The sequence below is a fragment of the Pseudorca crassidens genome, chromosome 15 (genome assembly GCF_039906515.1).
Source record: "Pseudorca crassidens isolate mPseCra1 chromosome 15, mPseCra1.hap1, whole genome shotgun sequence".
NCBI lineage: Eukaryota > Metazoa > Chordata > Mammalia > Artiodactyla > Delphinidae > Pseudorca > Pseudorca crassidens.
In genome coordinates, this window is record NC_090310.1 from 45,026,276 (window position 1) to 45,041,419 (window position 15,144).

Consider the following 15,144-nt stretch of genomic DNA (forward strand, 5'->3'; position numbering starts at 1 on the left):
CCAGGGAAGTCCCCACTCCTCATTCTTAAAGCGAGCCATGAAAGCCAAACTCCCTCTCCCTCCTGATGTGAGGGAGACAGCCACCACCAACATGACACTGTGATGAAGAGGGGCAACCTGGCCCCAGAGGCTGCTTCAGCCCCTGGAACAACCCATCCTGAAGCCTGTACTTTCCTCTTGGGACCTCTATTTGTTTAAGCCAAGACTGAGTCAGGCTGTCTACCACAGGCAGCTAAAAACATAACTGATGTATACCTACAAATGTAACATTCTTCACTGGAAACTTAAAAACCTAGAGATTGTGAAGACTGATTTCCCTTCAGATCTTTAACAATCACAGTAAATGATGACCATTTTGAGAAACTCCAACATACCAAAATCTTAACTTATTAAGCAAAGCAGATCCCCAAACAAGGTAACTGGGTGATAAGAGCATGTGTCACATCACAAGGATTTGCCAGTTTCCTCTCATGAAATACAAAATAACTGTCAACACACAAAAGCTGGTATGTGCCAGCACCTTCAGGGCTTTGGTTCATTTGAGACTATGCACCAGTCTTGAGAAATGAAAAGGCATCATCCCTTGAAGTCTAAGGAAGGACAATCCAGGGTCGAGAGAGACAGAAAAGTGCACCCACCAGCAGCAGATGCAAACTCCAACTTCCATCAAGAGGTTAAAAACACAGAATGCTCCAAAGGACTCCTTTGTCCCACGGTTCACAAACCAAAAGATGGCGACAGTCAGGATCCTTCGGTAGAGAGGTCTCGCCAGGGGCTCAAGGTTACCTCAAGGATGGGGGAAGGAAAGCCTTCTGCTGTCACCTCCCTCCAAATAGCTCCAGGTAGGGTCTGACCCAAAGTTTTGGCCTCCTGCTTGTGATTAACCAAACTGCTGGCCTTGAGCCTGAATTCCTAATTCGTACTTGAAGCCAAGGACTAAGCTAAGCCCAAATCTAAAGTCCAGTTACAGCCACTGCTACTCAACTTTTTAGGGAATGACCACGGAATCGGAGAGCAAAGTGGCCACAGCACTGGAAACACCCTTCCAGGCCGGAAGGCACTACTCCTTCCAGTCAGGAGCCACACCACAGCCCTGACCCCCCCTCTGAAACGTCCACTTCAAGGCCACGCCAGACACTGTTTCTTCTAGATCTGTCTTGAGTCAGGGAAGGAGAGAGATGTTTAGCAACCGCCTGTTTGTGGCAAGATCCAAAGCTAAGCGTCCAAGGTGAAAAGAATGTCGTCAGAGGGCTCTCTCACATGCCCCAAGTCCCAAACGCCATGTATGTCATCTTCCAAAAAAACACGAAACGAACTATCCAGTAACCAGCACCTAAAGCTACTCATAATAAAGGGGCAGGATCTGAACACCCTGAATACTTACAGTTAGAACTTTGCAACTCTTTTGTTACTCTATTTCCCACCACCAGATGTTCACAAGGGCTAAGGACACAAAACCCAAGACGCACTAATGTTAAGGGATTCACAGCATGGCATCAGCAACGGCACAGCTCGCCCACCTCCGAGCAGCCCTGCAAACCGCAATGTCTGGGGTAAACATGAGCTAGAGAAAAACAGCTTTCCATCAAAGTTTATATAAACTCCTCAGTTGAAGGGAACTCCCTGGCGGTCCAGTGGTTAGGACTCTGCGCTTCCATTGCAGGGGGCACATGTTCGATCCCTGGTCAGGGAACTAAGATCCCGACAAGCCCCGCGGCATGGCCAAAATAAAAAATAAAAACATAAACTCCTCAATTGAAAAAATGTTAAAACCCTAACTTTTCCATAAAATGTTCTCTTTCTAATTTGATGATGAACGTTATCTGAAGTTCAGGTTCTTTGGAGATGGCTTGTTATTTTACCATTTGTTATTTTACCATTCTGCAAAAACGATTATCCTCTATTTTTTATTGAACCTGAGCTGTATATTTGTTATTTGCCATATAGACCAGTTCAATCTGTAATAGCTTAAACCACTATGGATGATGTGTAGATCAAACAGAAAAGGGACAGCGCGGTGGTAGCCGCTTCCCTAACCGCCTTAGCTTTTTTTAATATACACTTACTGCTGCACTCGGTTCATAAAACTGAGAGGCTGCTGACTTAGCCTTCTGTTTAACCGACCAGTTTTAACTATCTTTTTTTTTTTTAATTTTCTGGTTTTAAAAGTATCCTAAGTCCGATGTGGAAAACCTGGAAATCACAGCAGCTGCCTCTAAGGAGCAGATCACCGTCACTCAAGAGTCGCTCCGTCCTATCGACGGTGTTGGCGGTGGGAGCGCGAGCGTCACTCGACCCTCCCGGCGCTCCAGCTCCACAGTTCTTGCCCCGACCCCTCCCTGTTCCACAGCGTGGCCTAAGTCTCCAGTTGCAGAAGGGAACCCCGCGACCTTCTTCACTTCCATCCTGTGCAAATACACGGAGCTCCCTACGCGGAGCTCCCAGTAATCAGCACGATTTATGGGTTCTGCGACTAAGCGCACTGGCGGGAGGAAAGCTGCGCTTCTGCAAACAACTCACGACAGACAAAACTCGCAGCAGACTTTTCCGCCCCAGAGCGTGAGTCCCTATTTCTAACAATTTTTCCATGTGCAAACTCCTAATACACCAAAACAAGCAGGTAGGTCCTACAGCTTCGGCATAGTGGGGGGATGTTATTCAGAGCTCACCCCGTGCAGCAACTGGACGCCAGCAGCCGCCCAGAGGACGGGCCTGGCAGCCCCGCGACCCCAGCCGATCGCCCGCCGGCCACCTGAGCCAAGGTCCCGCAGCGCCAAACTAGACGCGGCCCGCCGGAGGGCCTGGCTCTACCGGACCCGCCCCACGCTCCAGGGTCTCAGGAGAAGCGGGGCCCCCAGGCCCGGAGGCGGAGCGAGGCGCGGGCCCCTGGTACTTGGTCCCTACCAACCCACCCTTGTGCGCCCCCTGATGCACTATCACGCCCCGCGGCCGGCTCACCTGGGCGTGGGGGCGTCTCCGGTTCCGCCTGCGCGCGTACAGGCCAAGGGGGCGGGCAGGCGCTCTTCTTCCACCAGCGTCCTGCAGCCGCTCTTTGTGTCTGGAGGGCCCCGCGCCGCGCTCCTCCCGGCCTTCAGGCGCCGAGGCTGCTGCAGGCGCGGGACGCGGAGCGCCGAGCCCGGGGCGGGGCCGAGGGGCGGGGCCAGAGGAGGCGGGACCTGAACCAGGCGCGGGGCGGGGCCGAAGAGGAGAGGCGGTAGAGTGGGCGGGGCAAAGACGACGTGGGTACCCTCCGTTGCAGGGACAAAACCGGGGGCTAGGCAGGAGGGGCTGGGGCCAACAGAGGAGGGGCCATCTTAAGGGCGTCGGAGGGGCGTGGTCTGTGCTGAGTGGGTGGGGCCTGGTGGGCGGGTCCGGAGTGGTGGGGCCTCTTCGGAAGTGTGATGGGTAGGGATGCGAACGCTGGCTGGGGCTGCCCCGCCGCCCCGGGGGCATCTCGGAAAAGTTTAGAGCCTCTGGGAATGAACCCAGGGGCGTTAGTGATCTCTGTGAGCGATGCACCATTGTTCACAGGTCTCGGTCTAGCATCCTCTTTTGGAAACAAGCCGAGGAGGCCAGCCAGGCAACACCCCAAATCGCAGTTGAGGAAACCAGAAGACATAAAACTTTCGGTTATTGTTTTTCCATCATGTATTCAATCAATTAATGTTTATTGAGCACCTACTAGTGCCAGGCAGTGTCCTAGGGGCTGAGAATACAGCAGTGACGATGGGGGGAGGACGTTGGCAAAAACAATCCCTGCTCCTCGTGGAGTTTACACGCTAGAAGACAATTGAAAAACTTAAGGGAAATATACAAAAACGTTAGATAGTTGTAAATGCTAAGAAGCAAAGTAGGAGAGGAGCTTAAGGAGTGCAGGAGGTTGGCCAGCAAAGGTCAGCGGGAAGGTCAAAAGGCCAGAAGCAGTGAGGGAAGGAGACAACTCTGGGGGACCAGCCGATTACACCTTCCTGGGTCTTCATAGTCTGTTACTCTGGTTTTCTCTTTTAAAGCCCCAAACATCCAACTGCCAACTGGATATTCTACTTCCGTGCCCCACACACAGTTTAAACGCAACCAGTCAACAGGTCTCAAACTGAAATATTTATCTTTGCCTTAAACATGCTTCTTCTTATGGGTTCCCCATGTTGATGAAGGTCACAGCCATTCCATCACCTGCTCACATTTACTCAGCTGCCGGGTCCTATAGATTTCTGTGTCCTCTCTCTCAAATCCCAGCCACACCACCCCCTGTGTCAGGCCCTTGGGTCCCCTCCCAGGACCACCGCAGGAGGATTGCTAAAGCTTTTAAGACCACTGTCTGCACTTTGTGCGTGCCACCTCCATGCAGTGGCCAGATGTACTTTCTAAAACTTACACCTGTGTTGTCCCTCTCCTGCCTAAAGCCCTGCAAGTTCTCCTGCTGAAATTATTCTTCTAGACCTGGCCCTGTCACCTTTCCAGCATTACCGCCCAGCTCACACAGCCTTCAGGCAGCGGGGCCTTCCTGGTTCTCTGTGAATGAGGCAGACCCTGGGCGTTGCAGACGCCCTGGTAACCTCTTGGCCAGTTTTCAGCATTCAACCCAGAAATTCCCCCACCTGTGTTTGCCCCTTTCCTCTGCCCTCCAGGACACCCATGCTCACTTCCAGACTTGTATCATATTCACTTTGATAATCTCTACATCAGTTTGCTCTTTTGGCAGTTTCTGAGCTCTTGCGGGCAAGAGTCATCTTTTTTCTCTGCCTGCGCCGCTGCCTAGAATCCAGCAAGCGTTGTTTGCTTTGCTAAGTGATAGCGTGGGCTATGCTGACACCGTCCCTCTTTGACCTTGTTAGTGATGCTCCTCCGACTCTTTGCTCTTTCCTCCCCCTGCTGATGTGGAAGGGGAAGACTTACTAGCATAATAATACATCAGTATGATGAAATAAGCTGTAATCTAGCATGGGGAAGGTGTATATACTTTGTAGGGACTCCACTTTAAAAGACGTGAAGATATAGAGCAAAATGGTTTGGGAAGGAGGTAGGAAGAAAGCTAGACTCTGGGGGAAAAGGGTAGGAAACTGTGGGCAAGGGACTGAGGGGAAGTAGCAAACTTCACACAGAGTGAATGGCAACCAGAGGGGGTTAGTGAAGATGTGCTCACACCATGCTCTGCTGCTCTGAGTGAGGCTGGAGCCCTTCTGTTCTGCCTGCGAACTTCCTCAGCCAGGGAGGGGCACAGCAGCAGCCCACACCACGCAGATGTGGTCAAGCTGCCAAGACCCTGATTGATTCCAGTTGATGGTATTAAATTCCCAGGGGTGCATGCTGCCAGAGGGAAGAATGTCTTTTCACTAATGTTCCTTACTCTCTGCTTGGATTTTCACTCACCAGATGGAGAATGAATTTGGGATCAGATGATGCAAATCATAGTGCCATTTTACTGGCTGTTTGACTGTGGACCACCCAGTCATTTAACCTCTAGTATCTTCAGTTTCCTCATCTGTAAAATGGAAATCTATCGATAAAAAATAACCACTGCACGGGGACTTCCCTGGTGGTCCAGTGGTTAAGACTCCGTGCTTCCACTGCAGAGGGCATAGGTTCGATCCCTGCTCGGAGAACTAAGGTCCCACAAGCCGAGCAGTGCGGCCAAAAACAAACAAACAAACAAACCACTGCACAAGTGTGTACTAAGTTTAAAGGGGCTAATCAAAAATATAAATGCCAGTGGGTAGGTCCCACCCGCCAGAAATTCTGATTTCATTTGCTCAGGAAAGAAAATTTGAGTCACTCTTGACTACCTCTCTTCTACCCTACGTTCAATACATCATCACATCCATGTGGCTCTCCTACTTTAAAACTTTTTTTTAAATTTTGAATTAGCATTAAATTTATAGAAAACTTGCAGAAGTAGTATACAGAGTTTCCATATACTTCTCACCCAGGTTCCCCTACTGTTAACATCTTACATAATCATGGTATAGTTATCAGAACCAGGAATTTAACATCAGTACATTACTATTAACTGAAGACCTTATTCAAAAAATCAGAAATGGACTTCCCTCGTGGTGCAGTGGTTAAGAATCCGCCTGCCAATGCAGGGGACATGGGTTCGAGCCCTGGTCCGGGAAGATTCCACATGCCGCGGAGCAACTAAGCCTGTGTGCCACAACTATTGAGCCTGCGCTCTAGAGCCTGCGAGCCACAACTACTGAGCCTGCGTGCCACAACTACTGAAGCCCGCGCACCTAGAGCCCGTGCTATGCAGCGAGAACCTACCTCAATGAGAGGCCTGCGCACTGCAATAAAGATTAGCCCCTGCTTGCTGCAACTAGAAGAAGCCCGCGTGCAGCAACGAAGACCCAATGCAGCCACATAAATAAATAAATACATTAAAAAAATCAGAAATGTCTCCAAGGTATCTTGCTTAGGTGGAAGATGAAGTTGCGGTGTTGTCCAACACTTTAGGGAGAAATTATGTGCTCTGTTCTCACCATGACTTGCTAGTGGAACATTGACTGTAATTGTTTTATAAACTGAGTATTGTTTAAATTTAACCAGAGAGGAGGCTCAGGGGTAGAATCCAGTGCCTTCATTTAGAAGCATATTATCTTGCCCATGGCCTGCATTTAGAAGGAAAACTGATGGCAGTAGGTCAGTAAATGAAGTTGGGAAAATTCTGTTGGGTAGTTTGTAAATCTTGTCCTATGAGAAATACTTTTAGTCTGTCTCTAGAGCATACTTGATGTCTGGAGAGACTAACGATGCAAGGGCAAGAACATTCAAGACATGGGGTGTGGGTGTCACCCCCCACTTGAGATGTGAAAGAGAGAAGCCAGGCTCTAGAGTTCTGAAGACCACTCACAACATAAGATATGCCTGGGGACTTCCCTGGTGGTCCAGTAGTTAAGAATCCACCTTCCAACGCAGGGGCCGCGGGTTTGATCCCCGGTCGGAGAACTGGGATCCCACACGCCGCAGGGCAAATAAGCCCACGCGCTGCAAAGAAGAGCCCGCGTGCCGCAACTAACACCCGATGCAGCCAAAAATAAATAAATAAATATGTGTTTTAAATATTAAAAAAAAACATAAGATATGCCTTACCAGGTTACACCCAAAGCCCCCACCTCCCAAATGTTTCTCCTCCCATCTCTCGATGTGCTGTGACAAAATGACTTTCGTCTTCCCCCAAACATCCCGTAACCATGTATTCCTTTCCTCAAGGCCTTTGGTGACTCCACATTTACTAGATAGGGAATCCAGGTTCATGTCCCTTGTCCAGGATAATACAGACATCCCAGCCCACCTTTCCAACTTCCATCTCTTGCCTCATGAACCCCTGGCTCCAGCAAAGCCATGTACTGACTGCCTACTGAGAGTGCCCTTGGCACTACTGCCTTCATGTTGGTGACATGCAAGTCTCCCTTCTATCTGCTTGAGTCTATTCATTGGTCAAGGTTGTGCTCCAGCCTGGCCACTTCAGAGAAAACCCCCCAGCCATTGAGTAATAGTCCTATTCTGCTTTGTGCCAATTGTTCTGGTGTCCTATCTATGTCACTATCTGAAGTTCGACTGGTAGGGCTTTCTTATTTGAGTCCCACCAGTTTTTATTTTATTTTTGGCCACACTATGCGGCTTGCAGGATCTTAGTTCCCAGACCAGGATCAAACCCGTGCCCCTTGCAGTGGAAGCACAGAGTCCTAACCACTGGACCACCAGGGAATTCCGAATCCCAGCTAGATTATAAACTCCTACAGTCAGACACGATGATTTTTATGTCTTTACATCTCCCACAACACATTACTAGAAAGCCTGGTAAGTGGTAGGGTTTATTACTTTATTGGATTCTCAGGTTGATTTTATGTTTCTGGCAATTGTCTCAATTAATGTTGAGTGGAAAAGCATAATTTTTCTCTGTGATATAGATATCCTAATTTTTCTTAGATAACCTACCATGAAATTGCTATCTATGAATTCCAGTGTCATGCAGGAAGTTGAGAATGGCCAGCAAACCCTCGAATGGCTATGCTTTGCCAAACAGCCACAAGACACTGGCTTTGTTTTTATAGCATTAACTCACATAGATTTTTCATAGTCAGTTCAACTTAAAACAACAACAATCAGATGACTTAACAGAGAACTTTATCCTTTAATCCTTTTAAAGGATTTATCCTTGTAAAGGAAAGATTTGCCATATTCAGGTTCTTAGAACATTCCCTGGGCGTCATGGCTAAGCGCTGACCTCAGCACGTTTGGAAAATATATTCATTTATGGATATTGTTGCTTCATTACCCTTTGATGAGCCTTGATAACTCACATACGCCCAGATTAACTCAATCTGATTATATCTAACCCTTGCAGTAAATTACACTTTCTTTTTCTTTTAATAAGAACTTATTATTTTGGAATAATTTTAGATTTATAGGGTAATTGCAGAGATGGTACAGAGAGTTCCCATATACTTCTCACGCAGTTTCCCTTAATATTAAGATCTTACATAACCATGGTACAATGATGAGAATTAGGAAATTAACTACTAATGACATGACTGTTAGCTAAACTCCAACTTCATGGGGATTTCAGCAGCGTTTCCACTAACGTACGTTTTCTCTTCCAAGCTCCCATTCAGGATCTCAGATGGCATTTAGTCATCATGTGTCCTTAGTTTCTTCAGTTTCTCACATTTTCCTTGTTTTTCATGACAGTTGTGAGAAGCTCTGGTCAGGCATTTCATAGAATGTCCCTCAATTTAGTTGTGTCTGCTGTTTTCTCATGATTATACTGGTGATATAGGCTTTTGGGAGAACACACAGAGGTGAAGTACCCTTCTCACAGCATCATATCAGGGGTACCTCACATCCTCCGAACATTATTGGTATTGTTAATCTTGATCATTTTGTTCAATCGGTGTCTGCCAGATCTTTCCACTGCAAAGTTTCAATTTTTCCTTTCCATACTCCGTTCTTTGGAAGCAAGTTACTAAGTCAATCCTACACTCAAGAAGGGGAGGATCAAACTCTACCTCCTGGAGAGGGAAGTATTTACGTATTTTATTTAGAATTCTTTATAAGGAAGATCTGTTATTTATTTATTTGATCATTTCTTTATATCAGTATGGGTTCATGTGTTATTTATTTTATACTCTTGGTTATAATCCAGTGCTATGTTATTTATTTCATTGCTCAAAGTTTTCCAGCTTTGGCCATTGGGAGCTCTTTCAGATTAACTTCTGTGTCCCTTTGACAAGCCCCCATCCTTTTGCTTTTGGAGCACTTCCTTAGGTTTTGGCACCTTAAGATGTTCCAGACTCAGTTTATACTTTGCCTGCCCCAGTCCTAGTATCAGCCATGTCCCCGAGGAGCCCTGGTTCTTTGCACTGAAAAATGGTATTTAGAAACCAAAATCTGGATGAGGGTATGCTCACTGCTATTGGAGCTGTCACTGCTTCTAGGCACTCTCAGGACACAGCTTCAGGTAATATATGTATGTATAATGACCCGTGCATACTAACATAATTACAAATTATCTATCTATATCTATCTATCATCTATCTATCTATCTATCTATCTATCTATCTATCTATCTATCTATCTATCTATCATCTATCGATCTCAATTTACCTATTAAACTGAATATGAGTTCATACTGATGTCTCCTACTTAAAGGAAATTAAGGGACTTCCCTGGTGGTCCAGTGAGTAAGACTCTGCAATCCCAGTGCAGGGGGCCAGGGTTTGATCCCTGTTCAGGGAACTAGATTCCAAATGCCACAACTAAGAAGTCCACACGCTGCAACTAAGAAGTCTGAATGCTGCAACTAAGAAGTCCACATGCCACAACTAAAGATCCCGCATGACACAATGGAGATCCCACATGCTGCAGCTAAGACCCAGCACAACCAAAATAAATAAATAAATAATTTTTAAAAAGTAAATTAAATTTAAATTAAATAAAAGTAAATAAACTGAGGTGGTTCTAATGCCTTAGCAGCCTATGTAAACAAACCAAAACTTAAGCCTGAAATGCCTCAAGGTTAAGAAATAAATACCTAAGGACAACCAATCACAAAGAGCCAACCAGGCTTTCCCAAATAAGGCACCCACTTAGCACTATAGCCAATCAAATAATTTTCTTGCTTTGCTTCCACATCTTCTCTATAAAAGCATTTCCCCAGCTCTTGTCAGTGGAGCGCTCCTACCACTTCCAGTTTGGTGATGCCTGATTTGAATCAATTTTTGCTCAAATAAACTTAAATTTTTAAATATACCTCAGTTTATCATTTAACAACAGTAAGTCAAAGTATAGATACACTTATCATCTTGAATCAAAATGCTGTTGACAGAAGAACATGTTTTAGAAATACTCCAGTTTGAAGGTGTTAAAGTAACCAGATTAGGCCCAAGATGGAGTCACCCATGCTAAGCCCCACATCAGCAAACCAAAACTTAACTAAGGCTCAGCTCTCCCAGAAAAGGAAGGCCTGGGTCTACCAATCACACTTCCCTGCCCGGCACAAGTTACCTGAGCTGCTCCAAGACTGCCCTTTGCTCCACAGAAGGAAGGAACCCTACTTAGCGAATCAGCAAATGCCCAGGATAACTTCCTTGTTCCCACTCACTTTGGTCTATAAAAATCTCCCACCTTGTACAACCCTTGGGAGCCCCTTTCTATCTGCTGGATTGGATGCTGCCCGATTTATGAATCACTTTAAAGCCAATAAAATCATTAAATTTACTCAATTGAATTTTAAAGATCTCTAATTTCTAGAGAAAAAGGTAAAGGAAGTAATTGAGAAATGAGGGAATCTAAGATGTTCTTGCTATGGGATCTTTTTCTTTTATTCCTGGAATTTTCTCATTTAGAATAAAGTTTCCCTTTAAAGGCATGTATGATTGCCTACAGTCAAGGCTCTTGAGGGCCCAGAACCCCGGGTTAGTTCTGGCTCCTGAAGAGTTTAGATTGCACCCCAGTGGAGTACAGCCCCAAGCCCCAAGGGTCCACTGGACAGAACACCCAGAAGTGGTCCAGGGCCTCTGGCTCCTTTGTTTCCCTGCTGTGGACTCAGTGCCCAGGGCACCCCACTGCACGCACACACACACCTGGTATGTGTGTATGGGTGTGCACTGCTCAAATGTTTGCTGGCTGAATGATACAATAACCAAGTCTTGCAAGTCTAACAGCTATTACCTCCTGTATTAATCTGTCCAGGCTGCCGTTAACAAAATATCACAGACTGGGTGACTTAAATAACAGGAATTTATTGTCTCACAATTATGGGAGGCGGGAAGTACAAGATCAAGGTGTTGGCAAGGTTGGTGTCTCCTGAGGCCTCTCTCCTTGGCTTGTAGATGGCTGTCCTCTCCCTGTGTCCTCATGTGGCCTTTCCTCTGAGGGCATGCATGTCCCTGCCTCTTCTTATAAAGATACCAGTCCTATCGGATTAAGGGTGCACTCTTATGACCTCATTTAACCTGAATCACCTCTGTTTTATCTTTAATATTTATTTATTTGGCTGTGCTGGGTCTTAGTTGCAGCATGTGGGATCTTTGTTGCTGTGGGCAACAGGATCTTTAGTTGCAGCATGTGGGAGCCAGTTCCCTGACCAGGGACCGAACCCGGGCCCCTGCATCGGGAGCGCAGAGTCTTAGCCTCTGCAGCACCGGGGAAGTCCCCTGAATCACCTCTTTAAAGACTCTGTCTCCACATAGTCACATTAGGGGTTAGGGCTTCAACATATGAAATTTGGGGAAACACAATGCAGTGCAGACACCTCTCCTCACCTGCAGGTCCCTCACCCTCCTTCTCCTTACATACATAATTCCTTCTCTTCTCTCTCCATGGACCCACTTTCTCTTTTTCTGTGGTTTTGCTTCATTTGCTCTTTTAAGCATTCACTCAAGAGAGTGGAATGTGCTGAGTTCACAATCCTGGGGCCCGTGGTTTCGCCTCAGACCTGTTTTGCTTGGCTTGACGATCAGGGCCCTCCTGCGGGTCACCCCCTCTGGGTTTGCTACAGTCCACACCACCTCTGTGCCCTCGCCCTGGGCCCCCTGGCTCCTGCTCAGGCTGGTCTGGCCCCCATGGGCATTCATGAGTGGAACCCCCAAACTAGACCCTCTCAGTCCCAAATTGTAAGAAGAATCTGACCTGCACAGTTGGGCTCACTTGGTGGCTGCCGACCCCCACCCCTCCCCAGCCAGAGAAGTTCAGAGAAGAGGCCAAGGACAGGAGTCCCTGTAAGAAGGAGCTTTGGTGGTTCAGAGGCAAAGACTGGCAAAGAAATAATTGGCATCCCTGGTCCACATCTTAAAGGAGATTCCCAGCCTTTCTCTCTCTGCATCTGTCTCTCTCACCCAGGCATGTTTTAACCCGGTAAAGGAACCATTTCTTTCTCACGTTGTTCTTATTCGGCCACCACACACACACTGTTAACAATACAGCACGACACACACACGCACCCCACACCACCTACACACCCACTACACACAAGCCCACTACACAGATACCCCACTAGGCAAATGCATACTCACTACTCACACCCCCACCTGCAACCTCTCCTCACACAACCCCAAAACATATACACCCCACCACTCACATGATTCCACCAAGAACCTCCCACTACATGTACCTCACTACTCACACAACCGACTGGTAAGCACTCCACTGCACATACGACTCACACACATATACTGCAGTACTCAGCACACACAGTGCTCACACACACTCCTACCCCAGTTACCAATGCTTACACACAGCCTACTACATACACACACAAAACCCCCTGCACACACACCCCGCTACTCACATATACACATGAACACAGCCCACTGCACCCATATGCCTCAAACACACCCCCATGCACACTCACCCACACACTATATTCACTCCCCACCACTCACACACACCCCACTACACACAGACCTCACTATGCACACAATCTACACCCCTTCTACATATATGTACATACACTACATATATGCAACCCACTTCACATATATGCACCTCTACACACAGACACATACACTTTCACTCCACTAGTCATACCCCCATATCCACACACACTCATCTGTCCCATTACACACATGCACACAGACCCATAAACTCATACACACAAGTTTTACCCCTCCTTTTCTAAAATGTTGCTGACAGTGCTCTCCCCACCCCTGAGCCTCATATCCAGGACTGTCCTTCCTACCTGTCCAAATTTCATTTGTAACCGTTCCCTACTGAGATCCCTTTCTTCAGCCAGGCTGATCACCTTCCTTCTTTGGAGACTGTGAATTCCTCCTGATTGCCTGGCACTCAGAAGGGGTCCAATAACTTTGCGTTGAACTGAATTCTCTCTGTAAATGTTCTCTCCTTTCTTTGCCCCAATCAAATATTTACATCCTTCAAGGGGACTTCCCTGGCAGTCCAGTGGATAAGACTCCATGCTTCCAATGCAGGGGGGGCGGGTTCGATCCTTGGTCAGGGAACTAAGATCCCACATGTTGCACAGCACAGCCAAATATTTTACATCCTTCAATACCCAGCTCACATCCTCAATGAAGCCACCATACGGTAGCTCCCTTATTTGATATTCTGTTAGGAAGTGCTCATCTGGGAATTCCCTGGTGGTTAGGATGCTCCGCTTTCACTGCTGAGGGCCTGGGTTCAATCCCTGGTCGGGGAACTAAGATCCCGCAAGCTGCTCGGCCAAAAATATAAAAAACAAAGGAAGTGTTCATCTGTTTTGCACTATACTCCTTCTTCCTTATGTACCAGGATATTAAAATTGAAACTGTGATCTAAGTCAGTAGATATTAGACACCAAAGTGAGTGTAAGACTTCCTGAAGAGTTTTCAAGGTAATTAGTCAAGAACTTGTTTCCTGACTTTTGAGCTCCCTCACCCATTTCACAAACGTAAGAGTTGAGAAAGTAGAGATGGAGGTGGAAGGGAATTTATGGGGTTTCTTTGGAGAGAGCTACTGCAGCCCGTCCCATGACCTCGGGGAGTGGCAGAGGAACTATCTCCTTGACCTCAAACTTAAAGAGTGGGATCCAACGATAAAACTCAGAGACAGGTTGACATGCACTTGCTGCAGAAAGCATGCAAGTTCAAGGGTCCTAGCAGGGTAGTCAGCACAGTGGAGGGATGTGGGTGGGAGTATAACTCCACTCTCATTAATGGTGGGGCAAGGACATGGGAAAGAGGCTGATCTGGACCCACGTAGAGCCCTTCTCATCCCAGGAGGGCTGCCTGGGAGAGGAAGGGGATCCCACTGGTGAGAGTCAGTGGTGAAAAGGCCTGCCAGATAACCGGGGCCAGGGGGGCAGCCCGCTGGCGAAGGGGCCCAGGAGCAGCAGTTGGAGGAGACCAGCGGGGGCCTCCAGAGGCCCTGTCAGTGCCCACAAGGTAGTCACTTGAGAAAATCTGTTGGGCCTGCAGGCCTCAGAGCCAACTCAGGACGGTAGCAGGCTCCAGCTAAGCGACAACCACCCTTTCCGCACACCATCCTCCTCCACCACCCTGCAGCCCCCAGCCTGCTCTTGACCAAACATGACAGTGTGGATTAATCTGTTAGGCTGCACATTCTTCATGTCTGAGTTTCCATCTGGTCTTTTGCCCACTGGCAGGGAGAAAGCTTCACCCCTGAGTCGAGGCTAAAGGAACAATAGGTGACAGGGAAGTTTCATTATGATTACATCCCAGTATCCTCCTTGCTCAGCATGCTGGTTACATGCATGTTTCCTACTAAGTTCTTTAGTTTTTATGTCTGACCACCTGGTGTTTCAAACGTGGCGCCTCTATCTTCTTTCACTTGCCACACTATCTTGACGCTTGACTGGGGAGTTAACACTGGGCAAGCAGGGAATCTGGCAGAGCTGGGGGAGGGGGACTGGATGTGGCCCCCCTCTCCTGCTGTGGTAGACGGGCTGTCTCACCAGCTGCGGTGTGTACCCAGTGTACCGACTGTTCTTACTTTGGCTCCATGTTGTTTATCATTCTTTAAGGGAGGAGCCAACCCACTGAATTTCCACAAACTTTGCTCATTCCAAGGAGTTAAATGTAACAACAGCGCTGTTTTCAGAGGAGCACTGTGAATATCTTATTTCAATGACATCTGCTGGACACTCAGTGAAGCACCATATGTGTGATTTTCAAAGTGTATTTTGCCAAC

General features: G+C 47.4%; 1 protein-coding gene across 3 annotated transcripts in view; it reads right to left on the minus strand.

Moving 5' to 3' along the window:
• NINL (ninein like) overlaps positions 1-3,109 on the minus strand; it is a 107,823-nt gene extending 104,714 nt beyond the window's left edge. For all 3 annotated transcript variants that reach the window (XM_067707426.1, XM_067707425.1, XM_067707424.1), the window contains exon 1: positions 2,959-3,109. The gene's annotated coding sequence lies outside the window, so the exon portion shown is untranslated. The remainder of the gene's footprint in view (positions 1-2,958) is intronic.
• Positions 3,110-15,144: the final 12,035 nt, after the last annotated feature.